The following is a 20771-nucleotide window of genomic DNA, read 5'->3' on the forward strand; positions in this document are numbered from 1 at the left end:
TCCCCGTATGAAAAAAGGTGAAATGGGTTCTTGTGATATGTTTGTGTTATCGCGACATCACTGCTCTATGATCTAAGGGGGGGAGGAAAGGTTAGTGCTAGATCGTATGCTCCGGAGGGACGGTCTGCTGTGATTTTGTATAGATCTATGAGTTGGTTTGTCTAAAAATACAAATAATCCTAATCCTAATCCTTAAAGTTAACCCCTTAACTCCCACCTGAACCGAGCACAGTTTCTCCAGTTTGGCTTTACCCCAGTCCAAAAGCTTCTGGAAAAAAGCTGTGAAAATAGCAACAAAACTGAGACGAAAACAATGATGGAAATGTGACAAAAAAGTGACGAAAAATTGATGAAAAAGTGGCAAAAATGTCATAAAAATGTCACAAAAAATTGATAAATAAATGACAAAAAAAGGACAAAAAATGATTAAAAAAAATGACAAAAATGTGACAAAAAATGGATTCAAAATTGACGAAAAAATGACAAAAATGTGACAAAAATGTGACGAAAAAATGGACGAAAAAATGACAAAAACGTCACAAAAATGTCACAAAAATGTCACAAAAAATTGATAAATAAATGACAAAAAAAATGACAAAAAAATTGATGAAAAAATGTCAAAAATGTGACAAAAAAATGGATTCAAAATTGACGAAAAAATGACAAAAATGTGACAAAAATGTGACGAAAAAATTGATGAAAAAGTGGCAAAAATGTCACAAAAATGTCACAAAAAATTGATAAATAAATGACAAAAAAATGACAAAAGAATTGATGGAAAAAAGGTCAAAAAATGTGACCAAAAAATGGATTCAAAATTGACGAAAAAATGACAAAAATGTGATAAAAATGTGACGAAAAAAATGACAAAAATGTGACAAAATGTGACAAAAAAATGACAAAAATGAGTTGAATACCCAACAAAAAATGTTGGGAAAAAAATCTGATGACGTGAGGAAAAACATCCTCTCGGTTTAGGCGGGAGTTAAGAGGTTATTTCCCTGGCCTTACCTTAATTTGTGTCATGATATCTCACGTTTTCACAGCAGACTGTCCCTCCGGAGCAGACGATCTAGCACTAACCGGGAGGAAATGGGGTGCTTCCTGGTTTGAGATGAGCTTTTTCAAATGTATACAGTGAGGCAAGGGGCATACGTATGGGGATTACTCATGGGCTTCAGTCTTACGTCCTTTTCCTCGCATGGAAGCCATTTCCATTTTTTTTTTTTTTAGCTCTAGAGACCCACGGATCGGCTCTTCCAGAGTAAACAGAATGGTCTGCTTCTAACCGCTGGTCCCAGATGGAACATTGACCCTAATGCCTTTTCAATGGGCGAGTTAGCATTAGCCCAGACTTGCCAAGTTTGCTGTAAAATGCAAAATCGGGTGACGTTTTCCCGCATGTGAACAAAGCAGATTTTTTTCCAAACCGGTAACTATGTAAAATGTGCTAGATTTAGATTTAGTTTTTAGTGTAGTTTTTTTTCAAATGACAAAATCTCAAACCCATGGCTTTCTGAATTGCATGAGAGAGAGCGAGGGGCCGTCTTGCATCATCCGAGGAGCGCAGTGCCCAGGGGCGTCCTGGGACCTCATTTCGGCCCACTTAATAATTTAGACCGGCCCACTTGAGTCGTTTTAGCTCACCTCGTAGGGCGTTAAGTTTATAAGTCACAGGTTTTCAAATCTCTCCCAGTCGATAGCACTTTTTCTTTTCACATGGGCTGCCACATCTGGGCCTAACATACCTCCACAGTCAGCAGGCCGATTATTATGCAAATGACAAATATGTACGAATTATTTATCCACTTTTTGCACATGGGTCACTGTTGCCTTTCTTTGTCAGCCCCACCAGCCTGTTTTTCGGTCCACTTCTTTCCTCACGCAAATTTGTCTCTCTCTTCGCCAGATGATTGGACTGTACTGGCCTGGTTTTACCATATCCTAGTGTTCATTTCATACAGAGGGTCTCAGGCCTCTGCTGGAGCCCAGTTGAAGCCTATAGGCCTATAATGGCACAACTGTAAGAGTCTGTTATTAATCTTTCTTTCTTCCGGCCGTATAAAGTACGCCCCAAGTCTCCCGATTACCTAGAACGCCATTGGCTCTAAATACTGTACATTAGAAATTCAGTCCGCGCCACATGTCCGCAGGTTTTGGGCGATTTTTTAACATATTTTTGGACGGATTTGGCTGCTCATACCTGGCAACCCTGTGTTAGCCACCAATCATCGGAAGTTGTGAGCGAACATTTTGGCACTCTTCATTTGGTTAGCAAACATTACAGAGTTGCAGAGATTAGCCACTTTATTTAGTTAGCTTTAAAGATAATTCCACTAATCTGCTTTACTGTTAATTTGTTAATTTTCCATGAATTAGCTTCACTGTTAATTTGTGAACGTTAGCATTAAAGCACATTTTCCATGAATTAGCTTCACTGTTGATTTGTGAATGTTAGCATTAAAGCTAATTTTCCATGAATTAGCTTCACTGTTGATTTGTGAATGTTAGCATTAAAGCTAATTTTCCATGAATTAGCTTCACTGTTGATTTGTGAATGTTAGCATTAAAGCTAATTTTCCATGAATTAGCTTCACTGTTAATTTGTGAACGTTAGCATTAAAGCTAATTTTCCATGAATTAGCTTCACTGTTGATTTGTGAACGTTAGCATTAAAGCTAATTTTCCATGAATTAGCTTCACTGTTAATTTGTGAATGTTAGCATTAAAGCTAATTTTCCATGAATTAGCTTCACTGTTAATTTGTGAACGTTAGCATTAAAGCACATTTTCCACGAATTAGCTTCACTGTTAATTTGCGAACATTAGCATGAAAGCAAATTTCCTGTGAATTAGCTTCACTGTTGATTTGTGAATGTTAGCATTAAAGCTAATTTTCCATGAATTAGCTTCACTGTTAATTTGTGAATGTTAGCATTAAAGCTAATTTTCCATGAATTAGCTTCACTGTTAATTTGTGAACATTAGCATTAAAGCTAATTTTCCATGAATTAGCTTCACTGTTGATTTGTGAATGTTAGCATTAAAGCTAATTTTCCATGAATTAGCTTCACTGTTAATTTGTGAACGTTAGCATTAAAGCTAATTTTAAATGAATTAGCTTCACTGTTGATTTGTGAATGTTAGCATTAAAGCTAATTTTCCATGAATTAGCTTCACTGTTGATTTGTGAATGTTAGCATTAAAGCTAATTTTCCATGAATTAGCTTCACTGTTGATTTGTGAATGTTAGCATTAAAGCTAATTTTCCATGAATTAGCTTCCCTGTTAATTTGTGAACGTTAGCATTAAAGCTAATTTCCCATGAATTAGCTTCACTGTTAATTTGCGAACGTTAGCATTAAAGCTAATTTCCCATGAATTAGCTTCACTGTTTATTGGTGAAAATTAGCATTAAAACTAGCCTAACATTATTGGTGTTTCTTTTTATTAAGGTCCTCCATTTATAAGATGGGGTAGAATTATAACCCGCAGACCAGATAAATAACACAGCTCCTAAACCGTGTCACGTTCTGGAATATTAAAAGTTTGACATTCTGATATTATTCAGAATCAGAAAAATGATAAGCTCAAAGTACATCTATCTCCTGTATATTTGCATTACTGTATTTCCATGGGGAGAGATTTATACCAGAGGCCCTTATCTGGATGGAGGGATTACTGTACATGAAGAACACCCCTCAATAGCTGCAGGTCCATCCCGGAACCAACAAAAGAAACCAGTAAAATAACAATTATAAAAAAGATGGTTTACAGTTTTTCACTATTAGTAAATAAGTCTAAAATTGTATCTCCCAAAATGTTGAATCATTCCTATCACTCCTACAAACATGCCCCACAGTCTGAGGAGCACTGACAGGTCAAAAATATCCCAAAACACAGAAAACAAGCCATTACCTTGTGAATGTGGTCTGTCCGAGAGTAGTGAAGCTCCGCTGAATGATCCAAATCGTCCGAACAACATTTTAGAGGCCAGACCAGTTCAATGTGATGAGTGCTAGCTGCCCTTTTGGTCTGTAAATAAAGGCTTAAACATTAACAGGTAACGATGGGCCAGCCCCCAAAAATAATAATATGGTATATATACTAGTTTTATAGGGAAAATTATCTTTTTTTTCATAGTCGACCACTCCTGTTTAAACCGTTTCCAAGGTGAAGGTCATTTCCTTGTTTTCTCTCAGATGCACGAGCTGTTTCCTCTCTTACAACCTCTCTAAGCTCTTTTGGTGATTTTTACTATTTTTACTTGCACAAGCCGCCATGTTTGTTTTGATATGGACGGACTACAGATCTGATTTACAAAAGGTTAAAAGGTCAACTCATTTTTGTAACTTTTTTGTCATTTTTTGTCACATTCTTGTCATTTTTTCGTTCATTTTTTCGTCAATTTTTAATCAATTTTTTGTCACATTTCTGTAATTTTTTTTGTCAATTTTTCGTCAATTTTTAATCAATTTTTTGTCACATTTTTGACATTTTTTTGTAAATTTTTTATCAATTTTTTGTAATTTTTTTGTCACATTTTGTCACATTTTTGTCACTTTTTCGTCATTTATGTGTCAATTTCTTGTGACTTTTTTTTGGACATTTTTGCCACTTTTTCATACATTTTTTGTCACTTTTTCGTCAATGTTTTCTCACTTTTTTCTCACATTTCCATCATTGTTTTCGTCTCAGTTTTGTTGCTATTTTCACAGCTTTTTTCCAGAAGCTTTTGGACTGGGGTAAAGCCAAACTGGAGAAAATGTGCTCGGTTCAGGTGGGAGTTAAGGGGTTAACTTTAAGGATTAGGGTTAGGATTAGGATTATTTGTATTTTTAGACAAACCAACTCATAGATACAAACTCACAGCAGACCGTCCCTGCGGAGCATACGATCTAGCACTAACCTTTACAAAACCAGTTACATCGATTTACTGATGAGATGAGTCAACCTTCCCTATAGTCTGTGGAATAGCAATCGGTCAATAAGTTGTGTTGTCGCCTTCGGGCCGGGAGCGCGCCATTGCGGAGGGTAGACGCCATTGCCTGTGTTCTTCTCGGTTGTTGCGTGAAAGGCCGCGATGGCAATTCGGACAAACATGTTGCAAGTGTAATTACTATCCGACAACTGCCATGCACTGTTTAAGGCGAGACACTGCAGGTGAATAGGGAAAAAATGTATATTTACTGATATCAATTTGAAACTGTGGCTGTCGATCACTGGCATAAATGTGAGAAAAAAATACAGTTTTCTGTCATTTGATCTTTTCATAGAAGAACAAGGTGTTTTATACCTAAAAATGCCCCAAATTTCCCATCTTTTCGGCGACTAAATCTGAAAAATGGATAGAGCTACATTCAAATTTATGGTTTCATTTTATTGATGAATGAGTTACCAAGACTTTCTCAGAGGGGATTTTGGATTTCTTGTTTAGTTTTGAAATAAGCTGTTTTTTAGTGGAAGAATTTGTAAAAAAAAAAAAAAAAAAAAAAAAAAATTGCCTTATTTTTTGACATTCAAAACTCAATAAATGGGGCTAGGGATTAAATAATAAAAAATCTCCCAAATATTGTTCAGTCCAAGGCGGGAAAATTTGAAGTCTTTAGGTCCGACTGACGTGGACATAGTGTCGCCACAATGACAGAAAAATGTGTTTTGAGAAAAAGGCCCTTGAAATTGCATTCTCCCATGTAAGTCTATGGGGGAACATTGAATCAGGGCAATATTTAAACATGTTATTGTGAAGATTAGTCATATTTTCTGTTTCTGGGTGAAAGCTTATATGTTCAGAGACCAATTTGGCCCAAAACCTGAAAACTGAAAAAAAAATTGAGTTTTGCCTGTAGTGTCTCCCCTTAAAAATCAATTCATTTCCGCAAGCCAGGATCTTGGTAAAAAGCTACTGTGCTATGCTTTGGTTTGATGGGGTAAACTGGATGACCCAGGGAGACGTACCCAGACACAGAACATGTAAACGGCCCCATCTGGCCCGGGAATCACGCCCGGGACCTCGCATGACCTGAGCGCGCCAACAGCTGTTCCATCGTTCCACCAGTTTAGTTGTTTTTCAGATCAACAATTCTTAAATACATTTAAGAAACGCATAGCCAGTCTTTTCCCTTTTTCGCAGATAAAAGAGTGATGTGATGACGAGTGCACAATTGGATTTCTGTGGCTTTGCTCATGTGATTTAGTGCGGCCTTATCTTGTGATGCATGCGGCGCAGCCTGAGGGGGTTTTAGGCCTTCTATAGAGATGACACAGGAAGTGGTGAACATCATAACACAAGCTGCAGCACTGTCCTGTGCATGCGAATAAGCCACACGTCTGTGGGAGCAACATTAATATTAGATGAGGGCGGATGTAGATATGATCCTGATGATTTGGTACACTTATGCATAGGTCGGTGTTCTTTACTCCATTATGGTTAAACTAAAGGAAACAGGGTCAGCGCGTCGTATGTGTGAACCGCAGATAGAAGGAAACAGGAGCAGATGTTATAGACTCTCTGTCTCTATCAACCTTTCACCTTGATTCTTGTAATGACAGTTTGGCGATGGCCGGATGTGATAAAACTGCAGAAGTTTCACCTCCTTTCAGGTCATGAAAGTTCAAAGCAAGCGTTTTTTTTTCTTTTTTTTTTCTACAAATATGAAAAGAACTTGTAAGAAGAAGGAAGGTTTTTTTTTCTTATTTTAAGGAACAACTAAGTTCCCTTTACTGTAAAGGGTCATTTCATGTCAAATCAACACATTTTGTTTTAGTGAGGACATTTTTGAAGGACTGTTTGAGGGTTAAGATGTGGTTTTAGGGCTAGGGTTAAAACTGGGTTAAGATTAGGGTTAGGATTAAGGTTAGGGTTAGGGTCTCGGTAATACATTATGTCAGGGGTGTCCAAAGTGCGGCCCGGGGGCCAAATGCGGCCCTCAAACCAATTTATGGTGGCCCTCGGCCTCTTGCTGTATCGGTACGCATCACCAGAGATGGACCTTTTTATTTGAAATGTAATAATTCTATACAATTCTAACCGAACAACTAACATTTTATTGTGAGACAGAGCTGGCATGAAGGTTTTAAGCTTAAATAGAGGCATGGGGCACAATTTAAACCTCTGCTAGTCGAAGGTTTTGCGGCACTAACTACTGATCTACGGCCCTTCACCCTGTGTACGCTTCAATATGCGGCCCCCCATGAAAAAAGTTTGGACACTCCTGCATTATGTCTATGAGTGTCCTCACTAAGATAGAGGTACAAGATTGTGTGTTAAGGGGGTGTGTTAAGCCAAAAACAGACTTTTTCAAAATGCTAAAGTTTAACCAGTTATAATTCCTAGGGAGTTTGCCCAAAATGATTGACATTTTCAGGATTTTTCAATACATTGTGGAGACCTGTATGTGTAAATTCAATCTGGCTATATTGCATGGTATGGAGTGTGACCTTTTTATCTATTTTTGTAAAGCAAATTGTGACATATTTATTTATCTAGGTCACATATGAAGGGATTGAAGCTCGGCAAATAAAGACCCCGAAATAGACCTCTCCACCACAAAGGCCTTGAGAGCCACTCTGAGCCCGAATAAGTCGCGCTCCAGCTTTTGACTAGACTTGACTAATCATTAGCCCTGAATCGTGCCGTGCAGTCTGCTGAAGCCAATGCAAACCGGACATTGCCTTTATCACCTTAACTTGCAGTTTGGACACACTTTTCTTTTCTTTTTTGCTGCTGGCTCCTGTTATATCCACCTGCACTGATCAGAAGTATCAGTTAGATTTCCACATTAGTGTTAAAAGTCTGGTCAAAGGACTACGACCACAATGCATGTAGTGTCCTCACTTTTAGCTTCATTTTAGGGTTTCACGTCAGACTTGGCCTGAACATTGTTGATGAAAACCCAAAAGGGAGTGAGAATGGGGAGGCTCAACGTGAGATGCTCTTTTGGGCGTTAACGTTGTTTTTGTGGTTGATGGTGTCATACCATGGCAATTTAAGGGTGCTGCTTTTGGTCCGGACCAAACAAGCCGGCCAAAGGACTTTTCTGAATACTGACCTGAGTCACATTTTCAATGATGAATGAAATGTGCAGATGAATCACAAAATCTATTTATTTAAATATAAGACCTAGTTAGTCAGTAATGAATTACTCATAAATTAATTGTTTTCTCAAAGTTTTGATGGACCGGAACACTTTTTTATAGTACATTTATTTAGGTCTGGAGTACGGTGTAAATGTGTTTTTACATATTTGGGATGCCATAACTGTCCCAACCTGGTCCCCCATTTGAACCCTGCTAGAATGAGGAAAATGATGCTTGGCCTAAATTGCTTGGTGGGCCTTAGTTCACGTCATGTTAGACACGTCATGTTAGACATATGAAGACATCATACAGCAACTTCTCTTTTCAAAGAGTTAGCACTTTTCACTGCTTAGGGCACAAAGTGCAAACCTCTTAAGTTAAGTTATACTGTATTAATCTCTGTAGAGAAATTAGTTCTCTGCATTTGATGGTGGTCAGAAACACCTGGCTGGAGGATTAACCTATTGCACATGTTTTTTTATAACCTACCACTAACCTACGCAGACACAGGGAGAACATGCAAACTCCACACAGAAAGGCCCCGTCCAGGTGGGAATCGAACCCGGGACCGTCGAGCTGTGAGGCACAAGCACTAACCGCTGCGCCACCGTGCCCTTACCCAACCCCCACCTTAACCGAGCGCTATTTCTCCAGTTCAGCTTTAGCCAAATGTAAAATCTTCTCGACTTTACAGCCTCGAGGCCAGTGTAACGCCTCATTTCAAAGCTACAAAACTGATCTTGACTTTTTTGTTTTTTTCTTCACCGACCTCCACAGACCGCAGACCAAAACCTGGTCCACCACTCCTGACTGGAGATGATCGGATTGGTGTGAAAGGGTTCTTAGACTCGTGGTCAGAGCTGAGATTTCCATGGACACTCGTTTTTGTGTGTGTGTGTGTGTGTGTGTGCATGTGTTGCAATTGTGTATCCAGTCACATGTTGTTGTTGATGTTTTGAGATTTTATCACATACGGTTACGTGACACTGCAGATATCTGGTGTTTACTGGATGACTGTGTGGATGATTAATTGTATTCACGTGACGTCACAACGTTCTAAAGAGCCTATGGTTGTAACTATAGTAACTGGCAAAGTGCAGATTTTTTGTCTTGTTTTTTTTGGCTCATGCATCTCTGTCATTACTGGGACAATCCACATGAAACAAAAACAGACACAACGTATATAGCCTTCTCTATCAGCATGTATAAACTAAGGTCCAATCATTTCCTGATATACCTGTAGGTGTCCAAAAGTGGTGACAATATTCAAAAACATTTGCATACTGTAAGTCAGATAAAAGGACTTTTGATGAATATGACAGATTTGTGAATCCAATCACATCCAAATAATGATCAATTTCAAAGTTTGTTAATTTTCCTTTAGGACATTTCTTTCAAAAAACTGTCTCCCTCTCCCTTAGAGCTCTATTGGCCCGTGTTCCATCTGAGATCACGGCATCATCAAATTCAAGAAGATAAACGCAACCTGGGTAAGATAATACTTATGATTCATAATACATGCTTGTGCATCACAATTATTCATATCAATGAACATTGATATTTTCGCTGACATGAAGAAAGGCAAAGAAGCTGCTGCTATTTTGCTGCATTTGTTGTATATGTTAAGGCTATTTGAGTATTATACTTGTTTAAAACACCCTAAACTGCTACAGGCCCACCCTCCATGGTGAGTTCAAAAACCCCAGCTCTACTTCCGGGTCCGCAGATGTGCAAGAAACTACAAAAAACTCTATAATACCACAATCAATATTTCTGAAACTCAACAGAGAGTGACTGAACATACTTATTTATCAGACACATTAGCCAAAAATACTGAACCTACTGCTATAAAAGTCATATTCACCAAAATCGGGTTTAGCTGAGATAAATGCTAACGGCGCAGCAGTTATGCTAACCCCCGGAAGTACTGACTTTAGTAAATATTTCTTTTTTAGGTGTAGGTGCGGCATTTTTTGCTAATGTGTCTGAGAAATAAGTAGGTTCAGTAACTCTCCGTTGAGTTTCAGAAATATAGATGGTTGTTTTTAAAGAGGGGGTGTTATGCTTTTCATTATCACATAGCACCAGTCTATATCACACTACAATGATGACCAAACCTTCTGTTGGTCTGTAAATGCAGTAAATTAGAATAACTGCCTTGTATAAAATTGCTCTCTCAAAATGGCTGTAGAAAATGTGAGCAGTGGTTGGTTACTCGGCTGGTGACCAAAGCTCGGAGGCGTCTCCAGGAGGTGGGGGCGTTCCAAGGAGGACTCAGGCAAACCTATCCCTAAAATGGCCGCCATCAGAGTTTTTACAGATTACTCAAAAATACGTGAATGTGTCAAGGCAACACTTCAGGCATGTTTTTAATGAGGGAGTGACATAATAACATGATGTAAAGCTTGAAAAAGTCGATTTTGCATAATACCCCCCCTTTAATTAACAAATGTATACTCAGTGCCCATACCCACCTGTCTTAGAGCCAGGGCAGTGATATCTCCACACATACATACAAAGTGCAGTGTAATGCGAGGTCCGTTCGAATCTCTATTTAAAGCCAAAGAAGTGACAGCGGGGGCACTTCCTGTGAGGAGTATGACACCGACCTTTGACCTCATTATGTTAACCCACCGCAGACAGAGTAGGAGACGGGGCTGACAGCATCAAAGACCTGCACAAATAGAACACATGGTACACATGCAATTGTTTGGTCATTGAGTTACTCTACAGAATTGTAACTAGAGTTGGTCAACAACAATAAAAAGCAAAGAAGAAAAAAGAAATGACTAAACCCCTGACCTCATTTGACCTGCACTAATGTGTTGATGCTTTGAACAAGCCTGAAGGCAGCGGTTGTGGTCTCAGTTTTCGACTCCACAGACAGCAGCACGTACATGTCCAGACTAGCCCCTTATACTGTAGTGTTACTATATTTGACACTAAAACCTAAGCAAAATCTCAAATATAGCCAGTGATATGTTTGTACAGAGCCAAGTTACAAAAATGAACTAGCTCAAATGGACTAAAATGATGATATTTTCTCATAAATGTCATTTAAAAATGGTGGCCCATCGACTGGAATTGACTCGTGGCTCAATGTGGCTACGCTACATATGCTAACCTGAAGTTGACAGTGTTAGCACTCCACGTCCATTCCCTCCAGAGAGCGGCTTAAATAATGATATTTTATAAATCAGTCAGTTTGCTTTATATAGAGTTCGGGAATGTGACGTCATATCGCTAAGCATTATGGGATTAGCAGGAATTGTAAACTAATGGAGATTTTAAAAGTTAAAACACTTGGACACCACAGTGTGTTAGATGTTTTTACCAGCAGTAACTCGGCCGCTAACAGAGCTGTTCCACGGCTTTTTTACTCCACTTTTTATACTGTTTTTAGCTAATGTTAGTCTATGGAAATGTATGCTAACAGCTGCTAAGATGGCGGATCTCCATGGTAACCGTGGACTTTCCCGAACTCTATAGCCACACTAGAGGGCGCTGTACGCTGGTGCTGATATATAAATATGTGTATTTGGACTGAAGACATGAGGACAGGACACATTTGAATAGTTTTTATGTCGTTTCCCAAACTTTAATGCGAGCTTTCCTTTTGTTAGTGCCATAAACAAAAGACACTGATCTGAAAGACAGAAACGTTAGCTTTGATTTGAGCCGTTTCAGAGCTAACATGCTAAAGCTGTTTGCTAGCTAGCTTTCATTGTCGGTAAAGTGCAATGACTCGGGGCTATTTGTCACAAAACCGGAGGGGTCATTTGTCACATGGGGAACAACATGGAGGGACATTTTTTTCTTTTGTGTCTAATATGTTTTTCTGATCACTTTATTTTAACATTAGCTTTTATATATGGTTGTGTCATTTTAGTGAATGTGTACATTTTACACCTCATAGAGCCATTTGCAAACAAAAAAAATAAATCTAAAGTTAGATCAAATGAGTGTTACGAACACATGTGGCATTGCGACTGTTTTAAAATGTATTTTGTCCTTTTTTTCTCAAAAAGCAAAAAGTTACAAAGTTTATCAAACTTCAAGTTAACATAAAAAACTATAGTGACAACCAACCCCAAACATTGCGACACCTTGCCCCGCACATGGGGCACATTGTCACAGTCGATTTTGTTGTGTTTGGTTGTGGTTAATAACTATTTATTTCAATATGATAGAGAGAAGAGAGCGAGGTCTACTTCAAGCCAAGGCTCTAGAAAAAGAAATATGACAAATAGCCCCAGTCTCTCCTAAATACTTCAGTTGTCTGTGTTTAGAATGGTGAGTTTGTCTTGAGGCTAAAGTGCAATTAATATCTGAATAACCATTTAAAAAACAAATAAAGCAAAAATTACAGACAAGGCAATTGTTTTCATGTAGATTTTGTTCATATTTGCAACACTGTGCTACATTTTATAACCCATCTGATTAACAGGAGACTTTTGCTTCAAGACCAACTCTTTCCAAACACAAATGTCTCTCCCACAAGTATTTTACACAAATGATCATCTACCAATAACTCACATAATATTGAGAAATTATTAATTTGAATGTGTTTCAGATCATTTTACTGAGAAATGAACCGGAACAGGCGTGGCCACATTGCGCAAGAAGCCAAGTCAAGGCTACGCCACAATATTAAGGCATTTTGGTTTGTTTTTCATTGATCTCAAAAACTTTTCATAGATTTATGCGGGAAATCGTAACTTCATTGACTGATTTTTCAACGCTCTGAAATAAGCACAGGCTTGTACTTAAGTATTCAAGCTAAAATTCTTTGTGTGGTTAACCCAAAAATCTTATTTAGTCGGGGCAGTAGCGACGGACTGGTCTCCATCCGGTGTCCCACCATCGCACAAACAAACACACTCTCATTCATCTTGGCCTGTTGTACATGTTTTAGTGGTAGGTGAAACTGGAGCTCCATGCTGGTGATCTTTGGGGGAAGTTTTAAGTCAAGAAAATGACTTCTTTTTTTTACCCAGTACCAAAACAACAAAATGTGTGTATTTCTTTCCAGAATTGTAAGTCACCAATTGTGCTACACTGACAACAGCCTCTGCCTCTCGAACACAGAGTAACAGAGCACCCAGATGTATTTAAATTATTGACTGCTCTTAAAATCCATTCATTAGGGAGGCTTAACTGGCCTCATGGCTACAGGGATAATCTCCAAAGTCAGGAGCTCAAAAGACTGATCCCTGTCACCTGAGAAACATGTGGACGGCCCCCCCACAAAGGCATCGGTAACATGGTGCTCAAGTAAAAGCAGAATTACGGCAAAAAAAAAATGTATGATCCAAATGGTAACTCACAAAACAGTGTGAAACTTCTATATTTCCAAAAATCAGACTGTCATTTTACAAAGTTAATAATGTATGTTAAAGGGTCTGGGGTAAAGAAGTTCAAATATGCCTGAAACCAAAAGCTTTTAGCAGGCACTTTGGAGCACTGAAAAGATGATGCATCATGTATGGACTAAAGACACGAAGACGCACTTGGTGGATGTTTCTTTGTAGCTTTCTTTTCGTAAAGCCACACCTCCCAACCTTTCACCCAAAAAAAGAATCAAATAGCATTTATTACATCATATTCTTATGGTTGAAAAAGAATTGAATAAGCAAATGTGTTTTTACTGTGAGCGGCTCACCTCTCCACAGACCCGTCTCCAGCTTGTCTCCCTGGAGATGGCAACAAAAGGCAGCCAAATATGAGATTTAAATGGGTTAGGTTCTCATCCACGTCCATTCTTTGACTACCCACTGCAAAAAAAACACCTGTAGGCAAGCATTTACACAACAGTCTAACCTCACTAGCCTCATGAAACATAGAAGAACACACAGGAGAGAGACCCTACAGCTGTTTAATCTGTAATAAAGCCTTTGGAAAGCACTGGCCTCATGAAACATAGAAGAACACACAGGAGAGAGATCATGCAGCTGTTTAATTGAAACAAAACATTTACAGAACACTAGCCTCATGTAACATAGAAGGGGTAGGGCCTTATAAGTTATAACTAACTTCTTCCTACTCCCTTTGAGCAGCACTAACCTCTTATGTTGTGAATAATTCTGTATGTTATATATACTATACCTGTATGCATCTGTTGCTCAAATAAACAAACTAAACTAAACTAAGAACACACAGGAGAGAGACCGTACAGCTGTTTAACTTGTAATAAAGCCTTTGGAAAGCACTGGCCTCATCAAACATAGAAGAACACACAGGAGAGAGACCAAACAGCTGTTTAACCTGTAATAAAGCCTTTGGAAAGCAATGGCCTCATCAAACATAGAAGAACACACAGGAGAGAGACCAAACAGCTGTTTAACCTGTAATAAAGCCTTTGGAAAGCACTGGCCTCATGAAACATAGAAGAACACACAGGAGAGAGACCGTACAGCTGTTTAACTGAAACAAAACATTTGCAGAACACTAGCCTCATGAAACATAGAAGAACACACAGGAGAGAGACCTTACAGCTGTTTAGCATGTAATATAGCCTATGGAAAGCACTGGCCTCATGAAACATAGAAGAACACACAGGAGAGAGACCAAACAGCTGTTTAACCTGTAATAAAGCCTTTGTCCAACAATATGACCTCATCAGACATGAAAGAACATATGCAGGTGAAAAACCTTAAAATTAACTTATAAAACACACATGAGCACCCACCAGGAACAAAGCTTGATGGAGTATTGGAAGCGGGATGTTCAGTTTGTGTCACTGCAATAAAAACATGCTGCATATTTTTGGCCTCAGGCTTCACTTTCTTGAATCGTGTTGATAAATTTGGAAACATTTATGAACAAATAATCAGTAGTTAAAAAAAAAAGCTCAATTACTCAATGTCTAGGGAAAAAAAACTGTTTGAAATGTGTGTTTGCTCACGAGGTCTTTCAAAACATCAGAAGACCTCAGATTTTGTCATCAACTTGTTTGTGTTTTGCTCTCATACCTTCCTATCCACACAAAAAAGGGATAGGACTAGTCTTTTCTATCCAGCCAAACAGAAACACCTTCTGCTCACAGGATTGCTGGATTACGGACTTGTAAGGACAGCCCCAGGTAAACACGAGCAATTTGACTCTTCTGACCATTCCAAGGAGTTCAAACCTTGTGATGATGCTACTTTTGGCAAGTGTTAACCAAGTGTATTCTGGGCCTCCACCGCACTCGATTACCTAAGTGGGTTACAGCTAACCTGGCAATCAATTCTGCTACCCAGGCTACCACTGCAACTACTCTCACGGTGACCGGGTCTTCCACCTCAGGTACCTGGGCTGTCGTCTCTGCAGCGACATTTGCTTTCACTCCTGCAGCTATCAAGAGTTACCACCTCTACAGCTGGCTTTGCCGTCACGCTATGTGTGATCTCTACAGCTTCCTGGACTAATGCTGCCTTCATGTGCTCTGGTAAAGTTGATCCTTTCCAGTTGTGTCGTAGTAGAGTAAAACATTTAAAGAAAGAACACACCAATACACCATAAACAAATAATTTCACGTGAGGAAGTCATCTATAAACAGCTGCTACTCGGGCCCAGTTTCCCAGAGAAAAATACAAGAATAGGTGGCGTTCATGTGCAATTTTCTACTTGGCAAGTAGTATTTACCGTAATTACCAGACCACATGAAGGCAGCATGACATCTCAGCCGCCGCTCCTGGCTTTCCAACTCCGCTGCGACCTGGAGTTTCACCTCTGCAGCCACCTGGGCTTCCACCTCTACATACTTAGTAGATACAACTCAAGGATCAACAGAAAATGCTCGATCACAACATGGTAAAAGAGTGAAAGTCAGTTTATGATGAGTCTTCAAACCACAAAGACTATTTAAAGTCTTGAATACCTCCAGTGATACATGTGCCGTAAGTCAGAGCAGGTAAGCATTAGTTTCCCTGCAAGAGAATGAAGTGTGGAGTGAAGAGTGGAGCCCGGGGGGCACCGTCGTCCCATCGTACCCTTCACTCAGTACGCCCCGTCCTCACGACCCCCCGTCCCAGCTGCGCGGAGCCTCTGGCTGCACGTGAAATTGAGAACTATAAAAAGGCAGGAATGCACATGAAAAGACGGGAGACACTGGAGGAGCGGTCGGAGGAGGCCTAGTGTACGGGGTTAGGTTTCAGCCTTTGAAAATAAAAAAGCCAAATTGAAAAGTATTGTATGTGTGCACGATGGGGGAGGGTCGCGCTAGTAGAAGCGATGATACATTGACGAGATGCAAACTTGTCAAACGCTCACAGATCGCGCCATTTTTTTGGACCTGGTGTTGCGCTTTTGCACCAGAGAAGTGGTTTCCTGTGAGCTGCTGTGAGCGTTTCTCTAAAGCCCACCCCACCTTCACAAGAGAGAAACTGAACGCAGTCAAGCACATTGGGTTTGTGGCTGATTGCATAAAAGATTGCGCAGCAGTAGCACCAAATGAAACCGCAAATAAGCTTTATTCTCTCCATTCAGCCGAGAGAAGAACCGTGGGAAAGGTGCAGCTGACATTAAGGCGATCATGCATGGTAAAACTACTCATTCAGGTCGAGGTGTAACGTCTGTTGCTTTCCAATTACACTTCACAATATCAGAGTGGAAAGAGTTTAACCAAATATGTTTGTGGGGGTTGTAAGTGTTAGGCAGAGAACTAGTCATGCTCGTAATCAGAATGCCCTACTTATATTGTATCATTCATTATGTCCTATTTAAATGACTGTGTCGACAACAGTCTGGGGAATTCTACAAACAAGAGGGCCATGAGGATGGGTCATAGTGCAGTACGATGATCACACTAAAAAAAAAAGATTTCCAGATTCTATAATTTGGTAAACTATAAACCTGCTCAAAGCAAGGCTTAAAAGATGAGGAAAAACCTTGTACAAAATCATCCGATTTAAAAGAATGTTTAAACGAAATGTGTGAAATATTTGAATATGTGAAGTTACCTTATTTGGTTCCTTGCCCTAAAGTGGTAAAAATAATGGTCAGTCACCTCCAATATTGTAAAAATGTTACCTTTGGCAACATAAAAAATTGTCTTGGGTTTATCGTTTTATAGACAAAACTAATTCACTTTAGGTTTCAGTGAACGTGTGGGCGCTTGGGCTCAGCGCCCATCGGAGATTTAATATTGCGCGTCTCTGATTGGTTGAATTAATGATATACAGTGACGTTTTTATACCATGTTAGAGCGCCATTGGTTAGATGCTCGGGGTGCTGTTCCTCACCGAGCACAAAACTACACATTTATGATGCTGTGACAGCGGTTACAGCACAAGATGAACCAGGCAGACAAAATGACACCTCCTTCACCTCCGCTCCCCCTCCCTCAGTGTAAAAAACACCTGTACATAAGAAAGTTATGATTTTGCTAAACTTAAAGCTTTTTATTTTATTTGTAAAATTGATAGGAGGGGCGGCGCCCACCGCCCATAATGGACCAGCCGCCACTGATAATACCCCCCCTTTAAAGGGATATTTCAGGATTTTTGACATGGGGCCTCATTTCCTAGTTATCCAGCGTGTTGCTGATTTCTGGAGATATTTGTTTTGTAATTCATGCAGTTCTTATATTTGAAGAGTTTCGTGGCGCTAGGCTAATGCAAGGCTAGCACATTTCTATGGTATCAGCTAGCCTGCATTAAAAACAGTCTGACCCGCTCCACAGAGCACCTGAGGCAAATCACTTATAACACCAGACAAACCATATAAGTCTGTGTCGATAGAATAATTTGAACCATTTTGCATTTAAAATACCGTATATTTGAGCAGCATCTGCTTCGTGGTTGTATAAGCTACGCGGCGGCGGAGTGATCTGATACAAAATAGTCCCTCGAAATGCGATCATTCATGTGATGCAGGTCAGTTATATTCCAAGCATTATTCTATGGACACAGACATTTATATGTTTAGTCTGGTGTTATAAGTGATTTGCCTCAGGTGCTCTGTGGAGCGGGTCACACTGTTTTTGATGCAGGCTCGCTGATACCATAGACATGCGCTAGCCTTGCATTAGCCTAGCGCCACGAAACACTTCAAACATAAGAACTGCATGAATTACAAAAAATATATATATATCTCCAGAAATCAACGGCACTCTGGATAACTAGGAAATGAGGCCCTGAATCCTGAAAAATGTCTTAGCAGAGCACCGTTTTAGGCCACAATCCTAAAAGAATACTCATCTATAAGTAGAAATGACTTAAATCTACTTGAATTAAGATCTTAAATCTAAAGTTTGGAGTTGGAGTAGATTTGGTCTGGCCTTAAAGCAGATAAACCTATTCTCTCCAATGGAACAAGCGCAAGTTTTTTCTTAATTCAGATTATTTTGTATAATTTCAAGTGAAAAATAAATACTTTTATATTTTTATTTGCCTGATTTCCAGTGGGATTTCTATTTGTTTCATTGGCATTAGTGTTTTTATCTGATCTTAGATTCGTTCAAACCGACTCAAATTTAACATAAAAAAAACCTTTATTCGAGTGATTTTAAGTCATTCATAAGTTGAAACCCATAAAATATGAATGTCTGTTAAACTGGGTTAAGATTGCTTGATTAATCTGTTCAAAGAGCGACCTGAGACTCGAGCATAGACATACAACACATTTCTCAATAACAGTAGTAGTTCTTATTAAAAAAAAAAGTGCTACCACAGTTTTGCTCCGACATAGATGTGAGTATTAAGTGTCACCAGTCCAGCCCACACTGTGGTCCTAAGATGAAAAAAGAATGTTCTGATGAAGGCTCGTGCCGAAACGTTATCATCATCCTGATTAAAAAGTTACTATTTTAGCCACAGCCGCCCTGGGAAAGACTGACCATTTACCACGTGGTGATAATGTGTCATTTGTATCCTGATCTCTTATTATGTTAGTGCCTCTGCTGGACACATGTGAAATTATTTTGTTTTTTTGTTTAAAGCAGTACTAAGTAACTCTTCCCCCTAGAGGCCATAAGCGCAACTGCAGGTGTCGTAGCAAGCTACGATTTTTTAACTTATTAATTGTCTTGGAGAGTAAATACGACGCTGACAGGAAAGGCGAAGGGAGAGAGGGTTACTGTGCATCCGATTATACAATGGAAATATTTTTTTTCACTCAAACTTGGCTGTAAATACTGTTTAAAGTGACGTTAGCCCGCAGATAGCTTTGCCCGTTAGCCTGTTAGCTTCTTCTTCGTGATTCCATTAGTGTGTATTGCTTTCTCCGAGACACCAGGGGGAGATGAAAGACCCTCCAATCATCCCATAAACACTTGCATTACCCCCACAGGGACTACGAAAAGGATTTATTAAGGTAAACACGTTGCTTAGTACTGCTTTAAGCTGCCCCCTAGTGGCTGAAGTGAGTATTCTGGTTGTTTCTTTAAAAATGCATAACTGCACAGGAATGGGTTAGAAAATGGTGGTGGATTGAATCATGTCGCCTGTTGGAGACGCTGATAAAGCCTGTTCCAGCAGCAGACTGTGTGGGGTCCGGGCCAAATAACCTTGAGCTCCACGTCAAGTTCAAGTTTCAAGTTTAATGGTTTTGTATAGCCCAATATCACAACAGAAGTCGCCTCAAAGGGCTGCAACAAACATCAAGGCAATAAAACACAGCAATAAATATGACAATTAAAAGTTCAGGTGAATCCAGGCAAATATAATGTCCAAAGGTAGCGATGAGCGGCGTGGGTGTCCCCCGTCCTTAGACTCTCCAGTACGGCAAGGACCTGTGTTTGAGAAGGCCTGCTCTTGTTTTACACATTCAGCACTGCATAAAACCGTAGGGAGCGACGGTAGGGCACTTACACTGTTGCACAATGCGGCTACGCTAGTTCCTCTGAGCTGAAGTTGTGGGCGCTAGCACTTCCTGTTCATATTAATTTCCATTAAGATTAGCTTAGACTCGTTCGAATCATCGTATTTCCTAGAGATTCTGTGGTGGACAGTGAGTTCCTGGTAGACGATCACTTACCGCAGGTTAAAGAGTTGTTGTTCCGTAGAGGAGACGTCTATGTTTGTGAGGATCAGTGAGTTTGTCTTGAAGCTAAAGGCTAACATTCATTTCATGCATTATGCAATTTGAAATAGTGCCTCAAATATGAACTGCATATAAACCATCTTGTCCTACTTGATTTTTTTTATCGCTATTTATTTTTATTCAATTTTTTATAGCATGTTAGCCTTTAGCTTCAAGACAAACGATCAATCCTTTATGATCACAGGTGTCTCCTCTGAACTCGTAACATCCTACATCAAGATTTGAACACACAGTAAATGATCATCTACCAGGAACTCACTGCCCACCACGTAATCTTTAGAAAATATGATTATTATTCCAGCAGGTCCGAGCTAATCTCCAAAGGAAAAGAATACAGACAGGAAGTACTCGCGCTCACAACTTCAGGTCAGAGGAACTAGCATAGCCATACCGTGCAACAAGCCAATATAGTCAAAGAAAATACATTTTCAACCACGTTATTGAATAACCAACGTTTATTGTTTAGCTGAAGCTGAAGGCACCGGTGCAACATGGCAGGATCAAAGCCTGAGCAAAAGTAGAGCTTCACACAGAAATATGCAACGTTCAACATTAAAGTGAATCAATTATCAGAAGTGATTAACAAGTGATTAACATGACACAGCGACCAAAGATATACGTTTGTTAAGTGAGTTTTTAAACATCTGATCACAAGGAAACATTACATT

At 39.4% G+C, this 20771-nt stretch overlaps 1 long non-coding RNA gene across 1 annotated transcript in view; it reads left to right on the forward strand.

Moving 5' to 3' along the window:
* The window catches only part of LOC306973284, a 547876-nt gene that overhangs the window by 198900 nt on the left and 328205 nt on the right, over window positions 1-20771 (forward strand). The window contains exon 2 of the long non-coding RNA XR_013793556.1: window positions 19914-20000. This is a non-coding gene — a long non-coding RNA (uncharacterized lncRNA). The remainder of the gene's footprint in view (window positions 1-19913; window positions 20001-20771) is intronic.

This window comes from Gobius niger, assembly GCF_951799975.1.
Source record: "Gobius niger genome assembly, chromosome: 13".
In the NCBI taxonomy this organism is placed as follows: domain Eukaryota; kingdom Metazoa; phylum Chordata; class Actinopteri; order Gobiiformes; family Gobiidae; genus Gobius; species Gobius niger.